Source organism: Ctenocephalides felis, unplaced genomic scaffold, assembly GCF_003426905.1.
Source record: "Ctenocephalides felis isolate EL2017-DRISC unplaced genomic scaffold, ASM342690v1 CF-g0.4_SCAFFOLD_01886, whole genome shotgun sequence".
Classification (NCBI taxonomy): domain Eukaryota; kingdom Metazoa; phylum Arthropoda; class Insecta; order Siphonaptera; family Pulicidae; genus Ctenocephalides; species Ctenocephalides felis.
The window spans coordinates 68,740,279-68,765,969 of NW_020538040.1; positions in this window are offsets into that span (position 1 = coordinate 68,740,279).

Consider the following 25,691-nt stretch of genomic DNA (forward strand, 5'->3'; position numbering starts at 1 on the left):
GTCTCAAATTAAACATTTTATGATACTGAATAATGGAGCAACGTGTGAATTGAGTCACCGATTTTTAAGTATTTATTAGGAAATTAGATTAAAAATTGGAAGAAAGTAGATCTGTTAGCACAGTTGACACCGCGAGAGTAGACGAAAATCCGTCGACGAGCGTAGAGCGTATCGTTTCCGAACAAAAGCAAATCGGGCAAGTGCTAAGTAGCCGTCGAATACTAATGCTCTCGGGGCCAAGCCAAGCCTTGTTTGCACTCACAATAATCAATGCAAACACATAGGATTTAGGACATACCGATATATTCCCATTTAAAATCAGTGTCAATTATTCGCATCATGTAGATTTTTTCGTTTTTCATTCTCTGCCAACGGACCGTTGCCAGAATATTTGTTTTCAATATTTACACTAGAGATTTTTTGAATAATTATAATCACTAGGTCATCATCAATTATGCGTTACTTCAAATACTTTTAAATAAACTGACCAATGTATTTAACAACATTTCAATACTTGAATTAGTAGCTACATACATATTCTCAAATATATATTATATATATATATATATATATATATATATATACATGTGCGTGTGTGTATGTATAGGGCAGGGCGGGGCACGAAGGTCTAGTTTGACTTTGAGCAATTATATTGTGAAAACCAAACCAATTATATTGCAACAAATAACACATATCAAACAAACAACTATTTGACTATGTTAAATCTTTTTTGCTCCAGAGTAAAATGGAACAACAAGGTGCCAAACGCATCCAATGACTTAAATTTGAGTTTTAAAGGAATTTCACGAAATAATAGCAAGATTAACCAACCCAAAATATATATATTTTATGGCCACATTTTGTAAAAGATGGCACTGTATATAATATTTATCTGGTTTTTCGTCAGAAATATTCATCAACAGAGTTAGAATAACTACTATTTTATCGTATTACTTGTAAAATTCATTTTTTAACTGAATATACATCTTTATTTACTATATTATATTGTTTATGCCTTTATGCCCTGTGTAAAGGTTCTTTTTTTACCCAACCTACATGTATGCTTTTATAGAGGTTATATAAACTAGTGGTACATGGCATATAGCCTGATTACACACCTTTTGCCTTCTACTTTCAAATATTGTGATTGAAAAATTCCTAACGTCACCTGTTTATAAGATTTGGAGATGGGTCTTTTTACCCGCGGAGCTTTACGCTCCTCTCTATCTCATTTGCTCTCTTTTACAATTTAATTTATTTTATGAAAATCCACTAATTTCTGAAGTATACTCTTTGTTTCATGACTAATAAGAGTCATGTTTCTTGGCAGACGTCCTGAAAATGGAACGTATATATTATTATTATTGTTAAAAAAATTTAATTATCATCAGGAAAAAATACTATTAATTCAATAAACACAAAGACTAAAAACAACTTACAATTAGTACTAAGGTGACCATACGTCCCGTTTTGGTCCCGACAGTTCCGGATTTTCACCCTGTGTCCCGGGTTTTTTTAAAAGCAATATTTGTCCCGGATTTAAATATTTTATCCCGGATTGTCCCGGGTTTTCAAAAAGTCAAGGTTTCAATTGAGTTTTTGCAATTACCTGATAATAAAATTACAACTACTCATCAAATATCTGAAAATGTTATATAAAACGAGTTTAAAATGAGTATGTATATCATGATTTTAAATTAACAATAAGAATTTTTTGAATGTTTGGCATAGGTGCTATTTTTTAAAGAGAATTATGAAAAACATTGAACAGAATTTTATAATAAGTTCAAAAGCGAAAAAAATAGATTTAAAAATATAAGATATAGTATACCACATAATCTAATAATAAAGTTTTTACTGAAAATTTTAATTAAAAAATAAATATTTATTTAAAAAAACTAAATTTAGCATCAGTTAAATTTTGGTTTTCGTAACTAAAGAAAAATTGGACTTTGGAATTTTTAATCAACAATATAAGCAGTTTTATACGTACTTTTTAAAATATTTTATTCTGCTGTTGATACTCGAAGAAAGTGCGAGAAAAATCTCGCAATTAAATATTTTAATAAAAGGTAACATGCATATATATGTTCAATATCTATTTATGTTTTTAATACTTATTTCAAGTATATATGCGTAATATATATTTTTATTTAAAGAATATAGCATACTCCTTGCAAATAAGGTTTAACAACATACAAATTATTGAATTTATTATCTTTAGTAACAATGAAAACCAATAAAATGCGTTTTTCAATGAAAGTAAAAGAATTCAGATAATGCAATGATATATATACTTACTTACCTATATATAATAATATATTTATAGTAACAAGGAAAATATAATTTAAAATTTTAATGCGATTACGAATTCCATTCTGTTATTTGCACACAATGCTTTCTCCGTCTTCCTCATATTTGCATAAAAACGGATGTTCAAACAAAATAAAATGGGCAGCGCCCAATGTACATATCAGTACAATAAATGTATATATATATATATATATATATATATATAGTAGAATCTCGCTAATCCGACACTTGGGTAGACCGACAACTCCAATAATCCGACATGCCCAGCGATCAAAGCGCTGGACAGTTTTTTGGAAATCAGCTGGCAATTTTTCGGCTGTTTCCAATGTCTTATAATTCAGTAATCAGAACATTCTACTAATCCTACACCCTCTGGTTTTCAATAGTGTCGGATTAGCGAGAATCTACTCTATGCTATATAAGATAATCTAAAAGGTATAACAACATTCCAATCCCAACCAAGAAATAAAATATATATGTAATATTAAATACAGTCAATCCTCTGATAACGTGATACGTCTATTATAACACGGTTTTCATTAAACAGCCTAAGTTCAAGTTCATTCTGTGCAACCCATGAATGACTCTAGTGACTAGACATTGATGGAATGACTAGATATTGTTATGAAAGATTTGAGTTTTATTACCGACTATTTGATCTTTTTCAATATGTTTATATAAAAATGTCACATCGAGTTTGGTAGTGTCAGAGATACTTTACAGAACGTTTTTCTTAGAAAAAATCAGCTTGAAACCTTTTTGTTGAAAGCAGTTTTTTTAGCTTATGTTTTATTTTTTTATTATGTCCGTTCATTTATACCAATGAAATTAATTTATAATTTATCATTCCTTTTTATTTATTTTATGTAGCCCAACATACAACAAATACTGCGATTTATACTAATTTTGAGTTTTTTATATCTTATTTTAATATTCAAGATATTTTAAAAAATAATAGCTACTTTATTCAACCAAGGCGAATTACAAATTTTATGGGTAGAATTTTTTCAGAAATCACACTGTATATAAGCTTAATCTGTTATTTTGAAAAAAAAAATTGTCAGCAGAGGCGTAATAGCTATTAATTTGATGGCTTTTTTTAACTCAATCTTTTTTGTTGTTTCGTAATTCTTATTGTTTACACCTTTGCCAATGTAAAGGTTCAACTGTTAAATCTAAAAATAACATTATCTTGAAAACAATTAAATAACGTTTACCTAGAAATTATATTCAAGTATGAGAAACTAAATACAAAAGCTCAAAACCAAAAAACTTATCTCTTGATTGCTACGTCGTAGGAATTAAGGTGATGGCTGGTTACACATTTTTTCTACTTCTACTTTAAAATAGTATCATAAAAAATTCTATACTTGTTTTTGAGATAATGATGGTGGACCTTCTTACCCGCGGACCTTTAAACCTTCATATTAATTTTTTTGTAGCGAAAACATTTTACAAAATAGCAAGCCTATCACAATTCGCTAAAAACACGTTTATTTATTTGGAAACGTTTTGGTTATAGGGTGAACTTAATAAAGACAAAATTAAAGAGATCATAATAGAAACATATATAATATCAGACATTGTAACAAAATCGCCTAAATAAAAATTTAATTAATATGAATTGAAGGTAAAAATATCGTTAACTGAATGTATTAAATCAAGTAGCTGAAAGCCTAGTCAATAAATATATTAACTTTTATAAGTATACTATGAAAGTTTTATATAAGCATTTCTTTTGTTTTCTTTTGAACATTAAAAACGTTAATTTCATATTTTAACTACAAAGATTTAGTCGAGTAATTACTTCTATTGAAAAAAATCAATGCTAACTATAATCACAAAGTACTTAGTGGATTTTAAATTTTAAACTTGATGTAGATATAAGATTAATTATTAATTTAAAAGAAGAACACTTCTTCGGATTATTGTAAACGATAAGTTGGTGTAAATATACATTAGTATTGGAACTGCTGTGCAATATTTATTTTTACAATTATGACCAAATTTTATATCAAGTTTTAATTTTGAAGAGCAAAGCTTCAGCAAAGGTAGTTTCCGAATATTAATTACAATAATTTTTAACTTTTATTCAATATCTTTGCAATTTTTTCAAGATTGATGAAATTCTTTATGCTACTAGTAATCTAATAATTGATGGAATGCCTATCAAGCATTTTAATTTAATAGTAAAAGATAAATATTCAATTTTTGTCTTGTACTGTTAAAGTTAAACTTAAAAAGTGTTAAAAATCAAGTACATGATCTTAAAAAATGGATAAATCCGGTAAATACGAAAACGCCTGTATTCTACGTTTTTAACTGTATTTATGTTTGTGGAATAGCCAGGTGCATATAACTGATCGCATATTAAATTCACGACATTAATAAGTATCTTATTTTTATTATTACTTCATACACTTAATTTTTTATATTATTACTTCAGTATAAAATATAAATATAATTCTAATCTCTTTTTTACAATGTTATTTTTAGTATGCGGAATTAATTCATGCGTTAGTGTAGCATAGGAAGAGAGAATAAAATAATGGCTTTTTTAAATTTTGGAAAAAATCTAAAATTTCAATGAATTTTCATCTTGTATTTTTATCGGTTTTAAAAAACTTACCTAGTCTTACTTCCACTTGAAATTTTTGCGTTGAAAGCGATGTGATACAGGGCATTTTATTTGGAGCAAATCTATAAATATGAAAACAATTATCACTAAAATAAATGAAAATAAAAACATATATTTATTGCAATATATAGTAACATATAAAAATCATTTACAAGTAAAATTATTTTTTAGCTATTACCCAGTGACCAATAAAACAAATTCAAAAATATCTTTACTATTCTATATTAAACGAATAGGAATGCAGGTATTTTTAGTCTTTTTTATTTTAATTATGGCAATGCCGTTTAACTTAACTTAATAATATCTTATGAGTAGTACATAAATATTTTTCCAACAACATATCTTCCATAATTACAATTTTCAATATTTTATTAAGTAATTGTTAAAAACTTGAATTATAATAATGAATATCTAGAAATTAGTATGGTGTCATTCTTTGTAAATATAGTAAATTATATACAATAAATACTTCTAGTTTAGGCAATAAGGAATTAATATATGAAGTAAAGATTGTTTATCAGCTTCATGTTACTTACATTTTAAAAATTATTGTCAAATTTCTTTACATGAATCAATTTTGTTTTAGTAATAATTTTAGACAAGCAATATATCTTCCAGATTTCTTGTTTGTCTTTTTGGTATCAATACTCCCAATAATTGATTATAATCTTCATTAATAATTATTAAATAATCAAATTTTATTAAAGTTCAAATAATTAGTCCAAATAATTAATAGTAAATAATTAATAATATTAATATTAATAGTATAGTCCAAATAATTAATATAATGAAACAAATGAAAACGATACGTTCAGCGTTTTATTGTAATTTATTTAAATTATAAACAATTATACTATTCGTAGTTTCAATATGATTTTTTTTTAATTATTACTTCTTTCAAACCCTTATTTGTGATCTCAAAAACTTTGATATATCAAACAAGATTTATAATTTTGATTATATATGCGATGGATATTAAAGACTTATTTTTATATATCTTTTCCTTATCATGGTGTATGGTTTCTGCTATTTATATTAATTAGAACCATACATCCGATTTTCAAAGCCTGATCTAAACTGATCGAAAGTAGATCAAGTTTCAGTCTACAATTTGAGATTTAATCAGGCACATTTTTACTAATGATTTACAAATAATTCGTAGCTAAATTTGTATGAACGCACATTTTTGCAATTTAATGTAATTAATAAATAATATTTATTTACATTATCAGTAATTATAATACAAATAAATAATCAAAAAAAATCTACCTTACTCTAATATAATCTATTGTAAATATGTTTGATATATGATCATTTGTCAAAAAAATGACAAACTGTGAGGAAATTCAAAGTATGAAAGTTTATAAAATTTTGTATTTATTCTTATTGCTGTAATTTATAGTATAATATTGAGTAATATATAGTATACTCAATTTCTGCAAGTTTAGTATAATCATTAAAATCTATGCAAAACTGAAAACATTCACATTATCTAGAATTTTTAGCATCCATAAATGAAAATAATGCAAAATTACCTGTTTGTTTCGATTAATAATTTTCGTGAAAATTTATGAAAAATTTTTTAACCTAATTAAATAATTTTTTTTATTTTAAAAATTCATAATATATATATATATATATATATATATATATATTAGGGTGGTCCTTATTATGGACTTTTTCGAATTTTCTTGCTCTCAAGGGCTCAAATAGTTCCACATTGATAAAAAAAATCTCTGAAAGTTTTAGCTCTTAATATTAACTTTTAGATAGTGCGCAATTCAATCTTTTGGAAATAGCATGGAATTTTTTTTTTAAATTTAAAAATATTTTTTTTTAGGTATAACTTAGCGACAAATGAATTAAAAGTGAAAAATCGTGTTATTTTTTATTAAAAATTTGACGCTCTGCAAAATTTTTGATAATTTTTTCATACTATTTTTATTCAAAACTTTGATTGAATTGCGCTAAAAGACGATATTAAGAGCTAAAACTTTCAGAAAATTGTTTTTTATCAATTTGGACTCATTTGAGCAGTGTGGAGCAAGGAAAGACCACATGGAACTATTATTATTAAAATATCATTTTATTTTGCTATGCATTTATTATATATAACATGTTTTAATATATATTATACAAGTATATCTATGATAAATAAATAAATAATGCAATAATAATATAATGGTATAAAATTAAATAACATTAATTATCTTGCAACGACTTTAAAGCCCCCAAGATTACCCATGACTGAAAATGTTAGTACATAGTATATAATAATACAAAAGTGATCAATCAAATAATATTTGTTAATTATATAAACGATCAAAATATGCATATGTATGAATTTCTGCCATGTAGTGAAATTTTGATTTTAACAATTTTATTGAGTTTGTAAAATTACTGTTTTCTATTATGTTGTTTTGCTTATTTGTAAAATATAAAATGTATATGACTAAATGGTAAAGATGTATGATATAATGTAGTTATAACAATTTAACTAAAATTTAGTATAATGATTACTCGGATTACTATTTTACATATACACACATATATTTATACATATATTTAGAAATAGTAAGCACATCATTGAAAAGAAATTGATTTTATGCATACCATTCATGAATATTATATAAAAAGCTTTATTTAATATATCATTTAAAATAATTAAAAAAATCCTTCTATATATATATATATATATATATATATATATATATATGTGTGTGTGTGTGTGTGTGTGTGTGTGTGTGTGTGTGTGTGTGTGTGTGTGTTTATACGTATATATTTTCTTCTCGCCTATTACAAAATTTATTCAAAGTTTATATTCATTCAATATTCATGTAGAAGTTATTTATAAATATACATTAAGTAACATAAAGAACATTAATAAAATGCAGTTGATTTGTAATTGTAGTAAGCTTCTACGTGAATTTAAGATTATCCAAAAATTTCAAATTTAGCTGATTCAATACTGAAATAAACTAGTGCTCTGTTTTGAACATTTTTGACATTTGAAAATTACAACACTAAAGATGGTTCAATTATTTTAATAGTAGGCCCACTTTTATGCAGAAATAATTTGTCAAGATACCGCTGTGATCCAATAATTTTCAAAATTTTATGATAGAATGCAATTTCTGCTAATGATTGATTTGCTTATTATTGAAATTATTACATATTAGTTGCGGTATTTTCTATTTTACAATACTAAATTATATAATAATTTTATGTTTTGTTAGCTTTGCACTAAATCTACCGAAAATGCTTTATGTAGATCAAAAAGCTTCAGGAAATGTGATATTTGAAGAAAAAAGATACTTAACCCTTTCCACTCGTGCATTGCAAAATTTGTATGTATTTGGTCGCCGGAGCGGCGGCATTCGAGTCGAAAGGGTTAAATTACAACTTTAGTTCCAAATACTTTACAATAACAATTATATGAAAATAATGAAGTATTTTGACCAAAAATATTTTATTTGTATCAAACTGAGAATAGAGACTCAATGAAGTCCTTATAAATTAAACTATAATATAGTTGCAAAGTAAAGTGCCGTAGGTATTGAAGCCGTTTGTGTGTTAAGTCATTCCAAAATAAATTTTAACAAAAAACAGAAAAATTATTTTGTTTATCCAATACAGCTGCTAACTTGACAAATTGAGAAATATTAAATTTATATGAAAACAGTTCAGCAGCTATTATCCAAGTTAAATATAATTGAATGACTATATGATAGAAATTCTTAAAATACTATTTAAGTATTAGTCTGAATTGAATAATCTAAATCTTTATTTTTTCTGTTGCATTTTATGTCGAAATGCATTAATTAAATTGTATTAATTACACAGGTCCACAAAATAAAAAAAAGTTATCTGTATTAAGTGTGCGGCATATCGTATTTTCCCATAAAGATTTTACCGCTGAACACGAATTTGAAGTCAAAATTGAGGGTCGAATGGCAAATAATTGAAAATAAAAACAAAGAGACGACAAAATATCCGATCTAGTTATTCTTCTGCATAATGATCAAAATCTTTATAATTTTTATCGTTTCCTGACCTTTTCTACTTCAAACGACAATTGAATATTCACTTATAATGTATTAAGTTCTTTTTTTCTGTAGAATGCAACAATGTTTTGCCAACATATTTTTAGATATTCAGATTGCAAACGTGATTGCTGATTAGTCAGGGGAATGGGGAGGCAATATGTTAGCAAATTTCTGCTAAATTCTCAAAAAATACTCAATTGATCATTTACTTGAAACTCAATACTCATTTAAGGTGAAGGGGCCAATAAATGACAGAAATTATGAGATTTTGATTGTTATGCAGAAGAATCACTAGATCGGAGGTTTTGTCGTTTCTTTAAAAAAAAAACAATTTTTTTATTTGATCCCTAATTTTGACTTTAGATTAGTATGTAAAAACTATATTGGAATACATATGTTGCGCACCCAATATAGACAATTTTTTTATTTTGTGGACTTGTGTTATTATTAAAAGAGTTACATTACATTTTACAATTTTGCTCGAATCATACTTTCGGTAGGTTTAGTATTAACAAAGTTATCAGATACAGAAGCGAGCCGTATTGTCTCTATTTTTAAATTAATTCTATATTTAAAAATATACCATCGGATCATATTCACATCCATTGATAGTATTTGCGATTCGTTTAAAATCGCAGACACTATCAACGAATATGAATATCGGTTACTCAGCTGTGGTGGTCCTGGCCACCCATTTTAAGACCCATGGCGGCGGCGAAGAGGGCGAAGAAGAAGCCCGCAAGGCCGGTTGACCCCGCCAGCAGCACCAGCCCCCCAAGAAGCAAAGGCACCAGAGTGAAGAATTTCAACTTATAAGCAATCAAGAGCGGAAGCAGGAACTTCTTGTAGTGCTTGTGCTTTATTTTTATCTTTTTTGACTTTTTTCCTTTTTTACTTAATTTTTCACCATTGGAGTCCTTATCTGTATAATAACAAATTGGTTAATAGTGTATACACTTACATTATAGACATTTATAAATAAATATAAATTTAATTAATCAAGTTAGACTAAATTCTCGCATTTGTAAAAAAGCGCTGCTTTTTATTTTCGATGCTATATGTGAAACTGGATACGGTTGTGCTAGGGTGACAGTCGTCATAGCAGCTAAATTATACTGATTTTGACATAGGGTCCAAAGAGAGAAAGATAGAGTATGTTTGTTCGAACAAGTTTCCATTATTGCATTGAGTCAGCGCCCTACATTAACATAATCTGTAGACCACGCTGCTTTTAAAGAGTCAAAAGTTAGTTGTTATATTCGATTTTTATAATAATGACTGTTACTTGTATGCATATAGATTACTTTGTTTGTTATTTTGCTATAATAAGTTTAATATTATATAAGCAGCAATTTGTTTTTGCGTAGATAATTAAGCTCCATAATGACTGACATATTTTGAAGCAATCAATATGTATAATTTATAGTTTAACTTTTAGTTTATTAACTTTCCGTAGGGTAAGTTATTGTAATCATCCAAAACTCGAAACGCTCGGATCAACCGATTTGGATGGTTCAAAAAACATTTGATTCGTAATTGATAAGGAGATGTGGTGATTAGTTTTTGGCAAAGGCAGGTCTAGCCGTTTTGAAAATACGGAGCAAAGAGTGCACAAAACAGAAATCAAGTTTTTGAGATCGGAGCATCCGATTTGAATGATCCCAAAAACATGCAATTTGTAATGATGGGAAGAAGTGGTCGTTAGTTTTTGGCAAAGGCAGGTACAGCTATTTCGGAAATACGGAACTAAACGTGCAAACAGTGGCAGTTTTTGAGAGAACTAAGCATCCGATTTGAATGATTCAAAAAACGTTCTGCTAGTGTTGACGAAGCAATTGCTTCTGGTTTTTTTTATTTCAAAACTAAAAAAAATTCAATTTTTTTTGTTTATTGAAAATAATTCGTATTTTAATTTTAATTTTGGCTATAGTACTAAAGCTCAATTATATACTTCAAATAAATGATTTTAACTTTGCAATTCAATTTACATATATAATTCTTATAAATATTCGACAATGTCCTTCATTTTAAACCCGATTGATTAAGTTTTGTTTATTTACTTTTCTGTAATACATGTAAAAACGTCGTCGCCCAAATCATAAGCTCTTGCATTTTGTCTATAAAATAAGAATAATGAATGTTTCAGTATTTAAACTAATCTATTTGAGAACATTTAATATTCCTCGAATATTTCGTTACGGTACGGGAAGTTCCAGCAATTTGTCTTAAGGCACAATGCCATACGCCACTAGTTAATATTTTAGGTTATATTGTTACTTTAAGAGCCGGGTAAAATTATTTATGTAAATAAACCTACAGTGGTATAAAGAAATTATTAATGACCATTTGCTAATTAAATAACATTATGTAGTAATAATCTATTAAGTTTGAATATTACGTTAGTTTTGTAATTCTCTGTATGAAGCAACGAATATTTTTAGAGCCATTCAGGTAGGTAGAGCAAAAATTTTATTCTGTACATTGCTATTTCTGTCGTAAGCTATTTTGAGGCAACATAGTAACTAGTATCTAATATAGATACTATTCTACTGAATAAGTAAAAACACCGCTAATTTTTTAAATTTTATTCGAATAAACTTAAAAAAGACTCACTCACTTTTTTTCTGCAATTCACTAAGATGAATAATTAATTATCTAAACGAAGCTTGTAGACTTGGTTCTATAGCCGTTATTTATGGTTAAGTCACGATACATGATTTTTGGTAAAATGTTACCTACATGCGTACTTTTATTATATGAGATGTTATCTTTATGATAATAGAGTAATTCTTCAGATGGCAAAGACATAATGTACCATGTATGAGTAGAGAATATATATTTTTTTTGGTACTCTGGACCATAAAATTATGATAATCATTTATTACTTTAGGTATGTAAATGAAGATAGTGGTATATACAACGGTGATATATACATTAATTAATAGATAAGTGTAATATAACTCACGGCAAGCATTTAGGCGAAAGTATATGTAAAGACGGTACAACAAATAAAAAAAAAAATAGAGTAGACTTTGGTTCAAATATCTATAAAGAAACCATAAGTATTTGCGAGTTGTTTAATACGAAATAATGCTGCAAAGGCAGATAGCATGAAAGTTGAAAAACAATTCGTATTAATAATGCTCATAGTTAATACCGATTATACTTTTCTACAGATATTTTACATATAAATATAAATTAAGAAGCTAAGGACGTTTTACTCGTAAATATTAAATTTGAGAGCATCATATGTAAGCAATATCTATATTTAGAGGAGAGCCTCTCAAAGTCAATCGATTTTGAAAACTAAGGGAATTGTGATATTATTTTTTACTATGATTCTAAAAATCTTATTTATATTATATCAATATTATAATGATAATATTATTATAGTAAAATTAATATCAGAAGCGCATGTATATCAATGACGTAAAATTTATTAACTTCCCGTAGGGTAAGTTATAGTAATCGCAAAAAAATCGGAAATAAATTTTTCATATATCTTTATGTTTCAAAGGTTTCTGAACATTTTGGTATATCTTAGAAAAAATAGATGTATAAATGTGTGTGAGTGTGTGTTCTGAATGAAATTTTCGTCGACGATTTCGTGAACACGGATCAACCGATTTGCATAATTCAAAAAACATTTGATTCGTATTGATAAGGAGACGTGATGATTAGTTTTCAAACAAGGTAGGTCCAGTCATTTCGAAGGTACGGGGCAAAAAGTACCGAAAACGGTAACTAAGTTTTTAAGAGAACGGAGCGTTCGATTTTAATAATTCAAAAAATATTTTACTTGTATTGACGAAATGAACAACTGGTAAAATTTTTGGGAAGGCAGGTCTAGCGGTTATGGACTCTCAATAAAAATAATTGAAAAAAATGTCATTTGGCGGTTAAAAATGATCATTTCACATTAGATATTAGACAAAATTATCAGTTATTTTATGATTCGTCCAAAATCTCTAGGAAATTAATGGATTTATTCTTTTTTATAAATGGAAGTAATGATTGAAATGTCTTCGTAAGTGTTCGTATTAAATTCTAGATATTATATCATACAAAGCCTGGAATGACTTATCTGCTGCAAATATTTATATCTTAGTTAACAGTTGCACCTAATTAGGTATTACAGCTACAACAATGCATCGCTGAAAATGCTGTTATATACATATTGTATATATATATATATATATATATATATATATATGCTTTAATAACCTAAAACTGTTACGCGTAATAATCTACATGAAAAAAATTGTTATTTCGATCCGGTCAAGAGGAAAATATGAGCGCATCATTAAGCATAACAACTCTTTCTGTACTGATACCCAACTTTGGTGAATGGAAGTACCGCAATAAGTTTCATTTTTGCAAATAGGACATTATTTTGCTCACCAATTTCCCTAATTTGTAAATATTGTTATATGTTATTTTGAATCTCGCTCTAATTGTACACGTATTACTCAATGAAGTACTTCAATATATCAAATATATACATTAAACTTTATACATACATTAGCATGAAATAATTACGATTTTTAAGCTTTATAATCGTCGTTAATAGAAAAGAATCGTTAAATAGAGAAAGGCAATGTTAAAACTTGGACTTGATCTATATATTTTATGAAGCTATAATATTATTTTTAAATCTTATTATATATTTCAAACAGTTAATTAAAATATATGATTGATTTATATATATATATATATATATATATATATATATATAAATGGACAATAAATAAATATGACTAATTTAAAAATATGTATATTTATGAAATATATTAAAAGTACATATATATGAAAAACATTCGCATTTAAATTAACATTTTGAAATACATATATTTATATATATATATATATATATATATATATGTGTGTGTGTGTGTGTGTGTGTGTGTGTTTGTTTGTGTGTGTGTGTTAGGGTGGTATTAACTTTGAGATAGTGCGCAATTCAATCAAAGCTTCATATGAAATAGCATGGAAAAAATTTCGAAAATTTTAAAAATATTTTTTAGGTATAACTTAGCGACAAATGAATTGAAAGTGATAATTCGTGTCATCTTTTATTGAAAATTCGACGCTCTACAAAACAGGTTTTTTATAATTTATTTTGTAGAGCGTCGAATTTTGAATAAAACTCTTTCATTTGTTCGCTAAGTTATATCTAAAAAACATTTTGAAAATTGTTGAAAATTTTTTCATGCTATTTCCATACAAAACTTTGATTGAATTTCGCACTATCTAAAAGACAATATTAAGAGCTAAAACTTATAGAGAATTTTTTTATCAATTTGGAAGCATTTGAGCTCCGAGAGCAAATAAATTCGAAAATGTCCATATTAAGGACCACGCTAATATATATATATATATATATATATATATATATATATATATATATATATATATATATATATATTAGGGCGGGTCGATTTAAAGGTCACTTAGGCACATATGATTTTCGGATACTAGAGGTTAAAATAAGATACTTTGCTGAAGAAACCATGCCTCTGAAATGAATTCTGATGCCCCGTGCGTTGACCCAAAAATAAGGGTTGAATGTTGAAAAACCACTCAGGGTCCCAGGGGGTGAGTGAATCGGCTTTCCAAAGTTATAGGGGGTCGGTCATACATTTGGACGCGAATGAGCCACTCTAAATGGGTCAAAATGGAATTTTTCAAATTTTAACCCTCTTTTTTGGGTCATTGCACGGGACGTCAGAATTCATTTTAGAGGCATAGTTTCTTCAGCAAAGTATCTTATTTTGATCCCTAGTATCCGAAAATCATGCGTGCCTAAGCGACTTTTTATATATTTACTCAATTTGGGTATTTTATACTTACAATCCTCGTCATCTTCATCATCATCAGTATTGTAAAATCTTCCACCAGCCTTAAGATCATCTGCATTACTAGTTTCGTTGATACCATTTGAATTTTGTATTTGATTAATTATACTTTCTGTTTTTTGAGTTTTGAATTTTTCATATTCTATCGTTTGATCTCTTTCTCCTTGACTTGGCACATTGTTCTGAATTTCCAATTCTTTAGCATAAAATTTTGGGTAGCTGTTTGAAAACATTATATTAAAAGAATCCACGTCTCTGCTATTCTCAGCATTTCGCAAAAATTTTCTACTCTTTTCGTCTTCATCTGGTTTATTGGTGTTTTTCATTATATTGGATTCAACAGTATTAACTTTAATCGTAGGATTGCTATTTAAAATTGTAGGTACTAAAGCCCATGTTACATGATCTGCTTCAGGATTTTGAATATAGTTACTTCCATGCACAACATTTATTATTATGTTTAAAAACACTAAACTTACAACACATTTTGATAATTTATAATAACTCATAATGACTAATTTTATTGAACAAATGGAATAAAATCAAATTATTTGGATTTAGACTCGGATTTGAGGATTTCACTTTAAGAGGCTATCACGATATCATTATAAAATTACAAATATAAAACTGTTAAAAGTATATTTTTTCAAATAAAATAAATCACTGTATATTCACTTGTCTGTCTAAAACTTTATCGATTTCATCGACTCAGATGTCGAACAGGTTCATATGTGACATGTTCCCCTGTATGATATCACTGATCGACTGATAACATATTCGCGTGGATTCAGTTTTTTACGCAATGCGTATGAATAGCGATGCAATTAATTCCATTCACATACATCATCTACGAATTCATCCATGGACTAACTGCCAGCAGTTACTTTTCAGTATCAACACCGCCAACTTTTGTGTATCGTTGCCTTACTACCACTTAACCAGATGTTCTAATAAAATGTTCTTCTCTTGCCGTTCTTGCAGTTTACGTACATGGCGAACTGGGTAATGACAATGGCACCGAGAGTTATCACTGATGGTCATCTGTTTTCTGATCCAAGGCGATAAATTCATGTCTCCTAATTTATATTTAATTAAAATCCGACAGATAGCTGTTCTGTGTTACATTTCCTTCGCGGCGCACTGAACCTTCAACTTTGATGAGCTTTCTGACAATCATCACTGTGCGATGTGCAATCTTTCACTCGCAAATCATAAATAATTTCACCTAAGGAATTAAGAACAGTATCGTCTTCAATTCACTATATTTTATGTCAAATGACATTTCTGGATCGAAATTACTTGAATTGTTTCAAAACATTAATTCAACGACGAATTATTAAAATGAAATACAGTAGATCATCGAATATTTGGACCTCAGTTGTAAGGATTTGCGATTATCCGGACTACCAACTACGACCAACTTATATGTACGTACATATCTACGCTAATCTACAATTTGAATTTTTGTATAATTAATGGTCCAATTTAGTATATGTATGTAATGTAATCGAAAAAATATGTATGTACATATATAAGGAAGTGTTAATATCTTAATAAACATTATTTTCGTTGATATCTATGTATGTAATTGTTATTTTTAATAAATCCACAACATTATTCTTCATACATTCGATTATCCGAATTCTTGATAATCCGAATGCCCATCGACAGCAATTAGTCCGGTTATTCGACTTTCTACTGTACCTTAAACATAATGTAACTAAAAAGTCCGTTTTATGCAAATATAAGGATCGTAACGTTAATTTTTGTCTTATTAAAAATTAATAAAAGTTTAATAAAAGGTATGTATAAAAATTCAAGTTCTTCTGAACATTTTGGCATACCTTAGAAAAAATGAATGTATGTGTGTGAGTGTGTGTGCGTGTGTGTATGTATGTGCGGATACAAAATTTCATCGACGATTTGGGGAACACGTATGAAGCGATTTGAATAATTGAAAAAACATTCGAATCGTATTGATAAGGAGACGTGCTGATTAGTTTTTGGCGAAGGCAGGTCTAGTAGTTCCGAAGATACGGGCAAAAGGTGCCAAAAACGGTAACTCAGTTTTTAAGAGAACGGATCGTCCGATTTCCAATAAATCAAAAAACATTTTATTTGTATTAACTGATTGAAGAACTGTTCTTTTTTTTGAAAAGGCAAGTGCAACGACTTCGGAGATATGGAGGCAAAAGTAAAAAAATGAGCCATTTGGTGGTCAAAAATAAACATTAGGCATATGCACATCAAATAATTAGATATTTTATAGAGATTTTAACAATAAGTATAAATTTTGTCTACATTCATATGGGTTCCGTACCAATGTTTACGCGTTAGATTATGATATGATTAGTTAGAAAAAAAAACTTGTTATTATTTGCTTGGTATGACATAGATTTTGGGATCTATATTTGCCAAAAATCAGCAGTCAATTGACCAACTAGAACGTTGATACAGTGCACGAAAATTGTATATGAACAATCAAAATTGATTTTTTTAAATATATTTCATTTTAATGATAACTATACTCATTTTCTAAATTTTATGGCTGAACTTTTTTTTTTAATATATTTATGTTCTAGTTCTGCTTTATAAAATTGGATTCATAAACTTATACAAAAGATTAACGTGATGCAGAGTTTGATTCTATAATAAATTTAATTTTAATAACGATAGTTTTATACAATGTTAATCATATGAACTAAGGTACCAATTAAAGTATAATTTGTTCTTAGAAGCAGAAATGCAGTATTTGGACTGGAATGAGAACATTTTATTAATGGGTTTTCTGTAAATATATTTTCTAATAAATAATTCATTTTACAAGTTTGTAACATTATAAATAAATAAATTATCTAAATGCAAGTGGACTTGGAGTATTAAAGATGGCGAGGTTAATGGATTTCTCAATGAAATGAACTTTGTGAAAGCGTGAAAAACATCTTCCAACTAAATAAGATATGCATCATTATGGGAAATGTAATGAGTTTGCACGCACCAGATTAAGGTGTCTCAAAATCTATCCGACATCAAAAACCAACATTGTTTTATATATTTAAAATTACTTATATATGTATTGTTTCATATATATTTATGTTGTCTTTTAATTACTAGCTTCGAACAAATGGTTTGGAGCCAATGAAACATGGGCACTATTCCAATTAATGCAATATTATTTTGAGTTTAAACCTAAAGGGGTTTAAACGGTGATTTGTATTTTTTATCACAGGTTACATCCCACTAAATCTTCTGTTAATATTAGGTTGCCACGAAAGAAATTTCGAGTTTGTAATGTAAAATATATTCTGAGCACTGAAAATTTGTCATTCCAATATTGAAGAAAGCTTCACTAAGCAGTATCATTAGCAGCAGAAATAAGATCTTCATAAGACGATGATGTTTTTGCCCTAAAATTCGACTTAGTATCAATTATTTATGCACGTCAAGAAGTTTTTACAATTTGCATTAATGCAAATTGCCAGTTTTCGATGCCGATTTTGTAACTAGTTTTAATGAGAATTACATTTGATTGTTAGCATCCAGTATGATAATCATAAATGACTTGAAAATGAAATTTTTTGATATCTTTATTTATATTTACTATTAGTATGGTTTAAAAACGTTTGAAATACATTTTGTTAAGGCGGTCGGATTTGGAAAAGACCACATGAACATATATACATGGAAGACGTTATATATATACATATGTATATATATATATATATATATATATATATATATAAATATATACATATAGTGGTCCTTAATACGGATATTTTTATTTTTTTTACTCCCGGCGGCTCAGCACGCTCACTCCAACCAAAGGAAGCGGACAATCAATCAATTTGGAAACATTTGAGCCCCTGAGAGCAAAAAAATTTAAAAATATCCGTATTAAGTAGCACCATAATATATATAGTTTTGTTTCTCTAAAAAAAACATGTAATATAAAATTAGATAATAGCACCTACAAACATTTTTTGGACATCGCTTTGTCAATGCATCGAAGATTTACAGACTAACGTAAATAATGTTATACCTTAAACAGTAATGGTACCGATATGCATGAGTTCTTACACAGAGAGACCGTCATTATTCATCTACATATTTTGTCCTTCCATATCCAATTCAAAGTTGTACGTGCGTCAAGAAGTAGACGAAGTTCAAATATCTGCTCCAGAAAGTCGACTGTTATCTTTCATATTTTTCGCTTCTCTCCGCACAAAGCTGTCTATAAAAACGACAATGACGATCATATCTTGAAATATCCGGAAAAAATATCGTTGTTTTCGACCAATTAATAACAGAACTTTTTGGTAATATTTAAAATCTTAGCCTTAAAATTAGTAGTTGAGACAATTGTCTTCAAATCATTGAACTTCTATATTCTCTAAATGACAATGACAATCTTCTTTATTACCATAAAAAATTGATTCTTATTTGTGCCGAAAAAATTCCAAAATCAAAAAAAAAAAAAAATTTTGTTCATTAATTATGCTATAATAGTATCAATATCAACTTTATTAAGTAATTTATTTATCTATTTGATTGGTAAATTGAAAATAAAATTTATTTTTCATTTTTTTCCAGTTTTCAAAATAGTTTACAACATTTTTTGAATTTGCATGATCTTTCCGATATGTGTAAATAATCTATTTCAATAGAAATATAATAAATAAATTAAGAAATATTCAATTTGCTTACGATCTACCAGTCTATCACGTTGCCCACTTGTCTACATCAGTACCTGCCTGCATGTTCATCCGTTTACCTGTCCACCAGTCTACATATCTACCTGTCAACCCATCAACATGTCTAAATACCTATCTTCCTATTTGTCTATTTGTCTACCTATCAACTTGTTCACGTGTCTACCGGTCACTTATTAACCTGTCCACCTGACTAACTGTCATCTGTGTATCAATCTTTCTATATCTATATGAATCAATAATAATGATTTTTAATAACTAAATGAATTATACTACGAAATATCAATTTTTTACTATTTTCCCTGCAACTGCGAAACTGGTGGACCTACTCAAAAACAGTCATTTTTGGCACTTTTTCCTTTGCATCTCCAATCTGCTGGGTCTGTCTTTGTCAAAAACTAATCAGCATGTCTCGTGGTCAGTGCAAAACGCTTGTCTTTTAAATAAATTAGTATAATACTATGTTTTCGCGAAAACTGATTTTTCATTTCTTGCACTTTTTGCCCCGTAACTTGAAACAGTAGGACCTGTCTTTGCCAAAATTTAATCAAGCTTCTATGATTAGGAATCATTCAAATTTATTGAACCCTGCCCTCGAAATCGTGGACAAAAATTGTATCCATACAAAACACATACTACACGCGCCTACATACATCCATTTCTTCTAAGGTATGTCAAAATGTTTTGAATGCCTTGAAACGTAAAGATATGCAAAAGTTTTCATTTTCGATTTATTTGCAATGAGCATAACTTACCCTACGGGATATTAATAGTATGAAACATTCAAACCAAATTTTATTACGATCTTGAGAAGGAAAAAAACTGGGTCGAACTCATATTGCAGAAACGGTGCCTGCTGTACCACGCCAACGAAGGTAAAATAGAAGTACTGCAAGGACTAGGAAGAAGAAGAATGCAGATGATTGACGACTCAAGCGAGAGGAAAAAATACAAGAAAGTAAAAACCGAAGTTTAGGCCCGTTAAGCATGGAAGCAAAAGTCTGAAAATGTAAATAATAAATTAATAATGTTAATATACAAGAGAATAATTAATGTGTGGTGCTCGGACAATTGTGGATCTGCTTTTGGGCAGACTACTAATTGTTATTAATATCATACTTATAAGCAACCACCGAGTTATTAAAAATAAACTAAATTATGTTTGTGCACAAACATCTTGTGCAAAATTGTTCTCGGTTGAGGATCTCTTATATGGATATTATTTTCAATTTAATTTGTCAAATTAAATCTTTAGTACTTGTATTGGGACTCAAAACACATGAATTTTTATTGAATATTTTTTTAAACATAATTTAGTTTTATTTTTAATAACTGTATGAATGCCTGTTGAATTTTTTTTATTGATTATATATCTTTCATAAAAAAAATGAATACATGCATATTTATTAACTTCCCGTAGGGTAAGTTATTGTAATGGGCCGAAAATCAAAATTGAAAATTTTTACATTTCTCGACGTTTTGAAGGTTTCTGAACATTTTGGCATACCTCAGAAAAAATGGATGTGTGTGTGTATGTAGCTATGGATACAATTTTTCGTCCACGTTTTCGGGCGCACGGATCAACCGATTTGAATGGTTCAAAAAACATTGGATTCCTATTGATAAGGAGATGTGCTGATTAGTTTTTGGCAAAGGCAGGTCCAGTCGTTACGGAGATACGGAGCAAATACTGCAGAAAATAGAAATTGAGTTTTTGAATGAACGTAGCATTCGATTTGAAAGATCTAAAAAAACATTCAATTAGTAATGATTGGGAGAAGTGATTATTAGTTTTTTGCAATGGTAGGCCCAGCCATTTCAAAAGATACAGAGCTAAATGTGCAACAAATGGCAGTTTTTGAGAGAACTAAGCGTTCAATTTAAGTGATTCAAAGAACTTTTAGCTTGTTTTAATAAAATAATTGATTTTGGAAAAAAAATGTATCATTTTTTTTTTTTAGTTTTTTTTTTTGTATATCGAAAATAATTCAGATTTTATTTTTAAATCTGACTAAAGTTCTAATATACTTTAAACAAATTATTTTAACTTTGCAATTCATTTTATATAATTCTTATAAATATTAGACAATGTTACAATATTTATAATAATCTTTGAAAACATTCAGTATTCCTCGAATATTTCGTTACGGTACGGGAAGTTCCAGCAATTTGCCTTAAGGCACAATGCCATACACCCCACTAGTTATATTTGAAGTTTCAAAATATAACATTCCTTAGAATAAATATAAACAACCAATTTAATAAGTTTAAATGATGAAACTCGATAAGGGCTCTCGTGACTCTCGATTACTTTTGTAAGACAATTATCCGAGCCGTTTCTTTATAATTAGCTGATAAAGCAAAATTTTGAACCAATTTTGAAAATTCCAAAATTGTTCGAGAGATATCAGTTGGGATTTTTTTAAGATTTTGATAAAAATGTATATGTTAGTAGAGATCGTGGTTTTAACGTACATCTAAAAATATTATAGGCCAACGACAAGTGGTTCAATTATAAAAATTCACACAATTTTTACAACTCGTTACAACTTTAAAAGTTGCTACATCTCTAAGGTGACCCCCTGTTTGGCCGGATTTCCCCCTTGTCCGGGGTTTTTCTAAAAGAAATATTTATCCCGGTTTGTCTCGGTTTTTCGAAAATTGGTAGTTCAATTAACAAAAATTATGAAAACAAATGAAAAACTACATTAAAATTGAATGGAATTTTATACAAGGCTCAGAAGCCAACAAAACATATAGATATAAAATATAAGATATAATATAATATCATAGATAAAAAAGTATTACATATAATCGAATAATAAAATTCTCACTAGAAGTCCGTAATTTGGATTTAAAAAAATTGATTGATATGAAATAACTGTTTTTTTTTTGTTGTAAAGCCATAAGAATTGCCGTCCCAGTTTTAACTTATAAAAAATATGGTCACCTTATACATCTCACTTTTTATTGATTAGTCTAGTCGAGTACTTACATATATCGGGAAGATTTTGTAACTAGGTTTGAAGCAAAATGCCACTCAGACCTAGTTCATATTATTCCTAATTTAAAAAAGAAAAACGACCATACATTTGTAGTTCAAATTATTGTCATTCATATAAATTGTAGTTTGTCAAAAGCTTTATTTACTTATTTACATGTTATGTTTTATTATCTATAGAGGAGCTAGGGGCTATATATAACGGGGGCAACTAGTAACAGACGTTTTTCTATAGGATCCTAAAACATTAAAATAGTTTTTTGTCTCGTTTGGATAGGTAAACAAAATTATATTATAAGTGACTATTTATTTTATTTGTATTAATTATAGTTTGCGTTGATTTATGAAATAAACTAGCTGTAAGTGGCAATTATGGCATCGTGCCTTAAGGCAAATTGCTGGAACTTTCCGCACCGTAATGAAATGTTCGAGGAATACTGAATGTTTTTAAATAGATTATTATAAATATTGTAACATTGTCTAATATTTATAAGAATTATATAAACCGAATTGCAGAGTTGAAATTATTTCTAAAGTATATTAGAACTATAGTCAGAATTAAAAATAAAATCTGAAATATTTTCGATATACAAAATACTACAAAAAATGGGACAATTTTTTTTTTTCAAAATCAATTATTTTGTTAAGACAAGCAGAAAGTTCTTTGAATCATTTAAATCGGACGCTTAGTTCTCTCAAAAACTGCCATTTTTTACATATTTAGCTCCGTATCTTCGAAACGGCTGGGCCTGCCTTTGCCAAAAACTAATAAACACTTCTCCCAATCATTACTAATTGAATGTTTTTTAGATCATTCAAATCGGATACTCCGTTCGCTCAAAAATTCGATTTCTATTTTCTGCACTCTTTGCTCCGTATCTCCGAAACGGCTGGACCTGCCTTTGCCAAAAACTAATCAGCTCTTTTCCCAATCAATAGGAATCGAATGTTTTTTGAACCATTCAAATCGGTTGATCCGTGCGCCCTAAAACGTGACTGGAAATTTGTATCCACACATACATACACACACACACACACACACACATCCATTTTTTCTGAGGTATGCCAAAACGTTCAGAAACCTTCAAAACGTCGAGAAATGTAAAAATTTTCAATTCCGATTTTCGGCCCATTACAATAACTTACCCTACGGGAAGTTAATTACTTAAAAACGAGTCAATTTTCTTAAAAGTAAGTAAGGAATAGTTGGAACTAGCCCCAAACACGGGGCACTTTTTCTAGAAAATGATTAATTGTAAAATAATGAACAACAGTTGTGGAATTATTGTTACTTGATTTGGTAGAAGAATAGTTACAGCAACTATCCATCTTCATTTCGTATAAATATAACAGTGGATTTCAAGATAAATTAGTTTAGAAAAAACTTTTACAACCAGCCCCTATCTCCCCTATAATTCATATAATACAGATGCTTTTGATATAATTTTAATGCGAATTTCTCCTTTACGTAGTTTGATAGTGAAATGCAGATATAGATAGATGCTTATGACTTTCGAATATGCAATGAATGGAAAAACACAATCATTCCATATTGTGAATACACTACAACTTTATTTTTCTATGTCATTTTTCTATCAGCTACACGGATCGAATTTTCTTAAACTTTTGCCCCAGTATCCGTTGAATGTTATTTACTCGATCTAAATAAACGCATGAGGTGCTATAGTCTGCAGTACATTATAGTATGCAATAGACAATTTTTATATTACTGATTTCACTTATTTTTTTATTTTGAAATATGTATTAATTAGTGGTGCATATGCCTTATCGTTTTTAACTCGATTTGTGAAACAGCTAGGCATGCCTTTGCATAATTTTAAATGGTACTTTTATTTTGTCAATACAAATAAAATGTTTTCTGAATTATTTAAATCGGGCACTCGGTTCTTTCAAAAACTGAGTTACCATTTTTAAACTTTTTTGTCCTGTATCTTCAAAACAGCTAGACTTGCCTTCTCCAAAAACTAATCAGCACATCTCTTTATCAATACGAAGCGAATGTTTTTTGAATTATTCAAATCTGTTGATCCGTATTCCCGAAATCGTCGACGAAAATATGTATCCGCGCACGCACACACACACATGCATCCATTTTTTCAAAGGTATGCCAAAATGCTTAGAAACCTCTATAACGTGAAGAATATAAAAAAAAATTATTCTCAAAATTTTTAAATAGTTTATATCTTGAAGAGGGATCTATAAAAAAGACTCTGGAAAAATTTTAAGTAAATCGGTCCAGTACATGTTGAGAATACGTGGGTGTTGTACGGAATTATCGAGCTTAAACAAGATTATTTTCGAAAATTCTTGAATAGTTATACTTTGAAAACTTAAAAAATTGATTATTTCAGTTAAAGTACTTTTAGATCTATCAAAAATTACTTAAACTCTAATTAGACATTTCTCAAATATAAGTTTTTTCTTTCCAAAGATGTTGCCCAAATACGTATTGCTTTTAGACAATATTAAGATGTTTTGTTCATTTCGGCAATTGCTATTATTTAGTTGTAATAATATTCTCCGGATAATTATATTTTAGATACATTGCTTTCAGAAACTTCATTTTTTTTTTTATTTGCGTATAAATAACAATCTGTCGAAAAATGTACATTGGGTTATCGATTTGGAAATAAACAGTGGCATTTTCTCAAAGGAAAACTCAATGGGTTTGTCTTGTATTTTTGTACTACATTCTATCTAATTTTTATCTTATTTTACAAAAATGAATAAACTGCAATATACACATAAAATTATAACGCAAGTACACTTTACATACATACACATACGTATACATACACATACGTATACATACACACACGTATACACTACGCATACAACATACCTAGTATGTTGAAACATAATCATACATATTGTGTTATTGACTATTGTCATTTAATGGATTCAGTCTAAGATTATACGTGATATTATACAGATTTGCTCGACTTTGTCCTTGCAACTAAAGGCACTTATTTTAATTTCTTCTATGATTATGAGAGTATTGGTGTCAGAAACGTTAATTACGCTTATGATCATCGATTAAATTTGAGCTGTGTCGAAATATAGCAAAAATGAGACGTGGAAATGTTGAATTCAGATATTCACAATCAC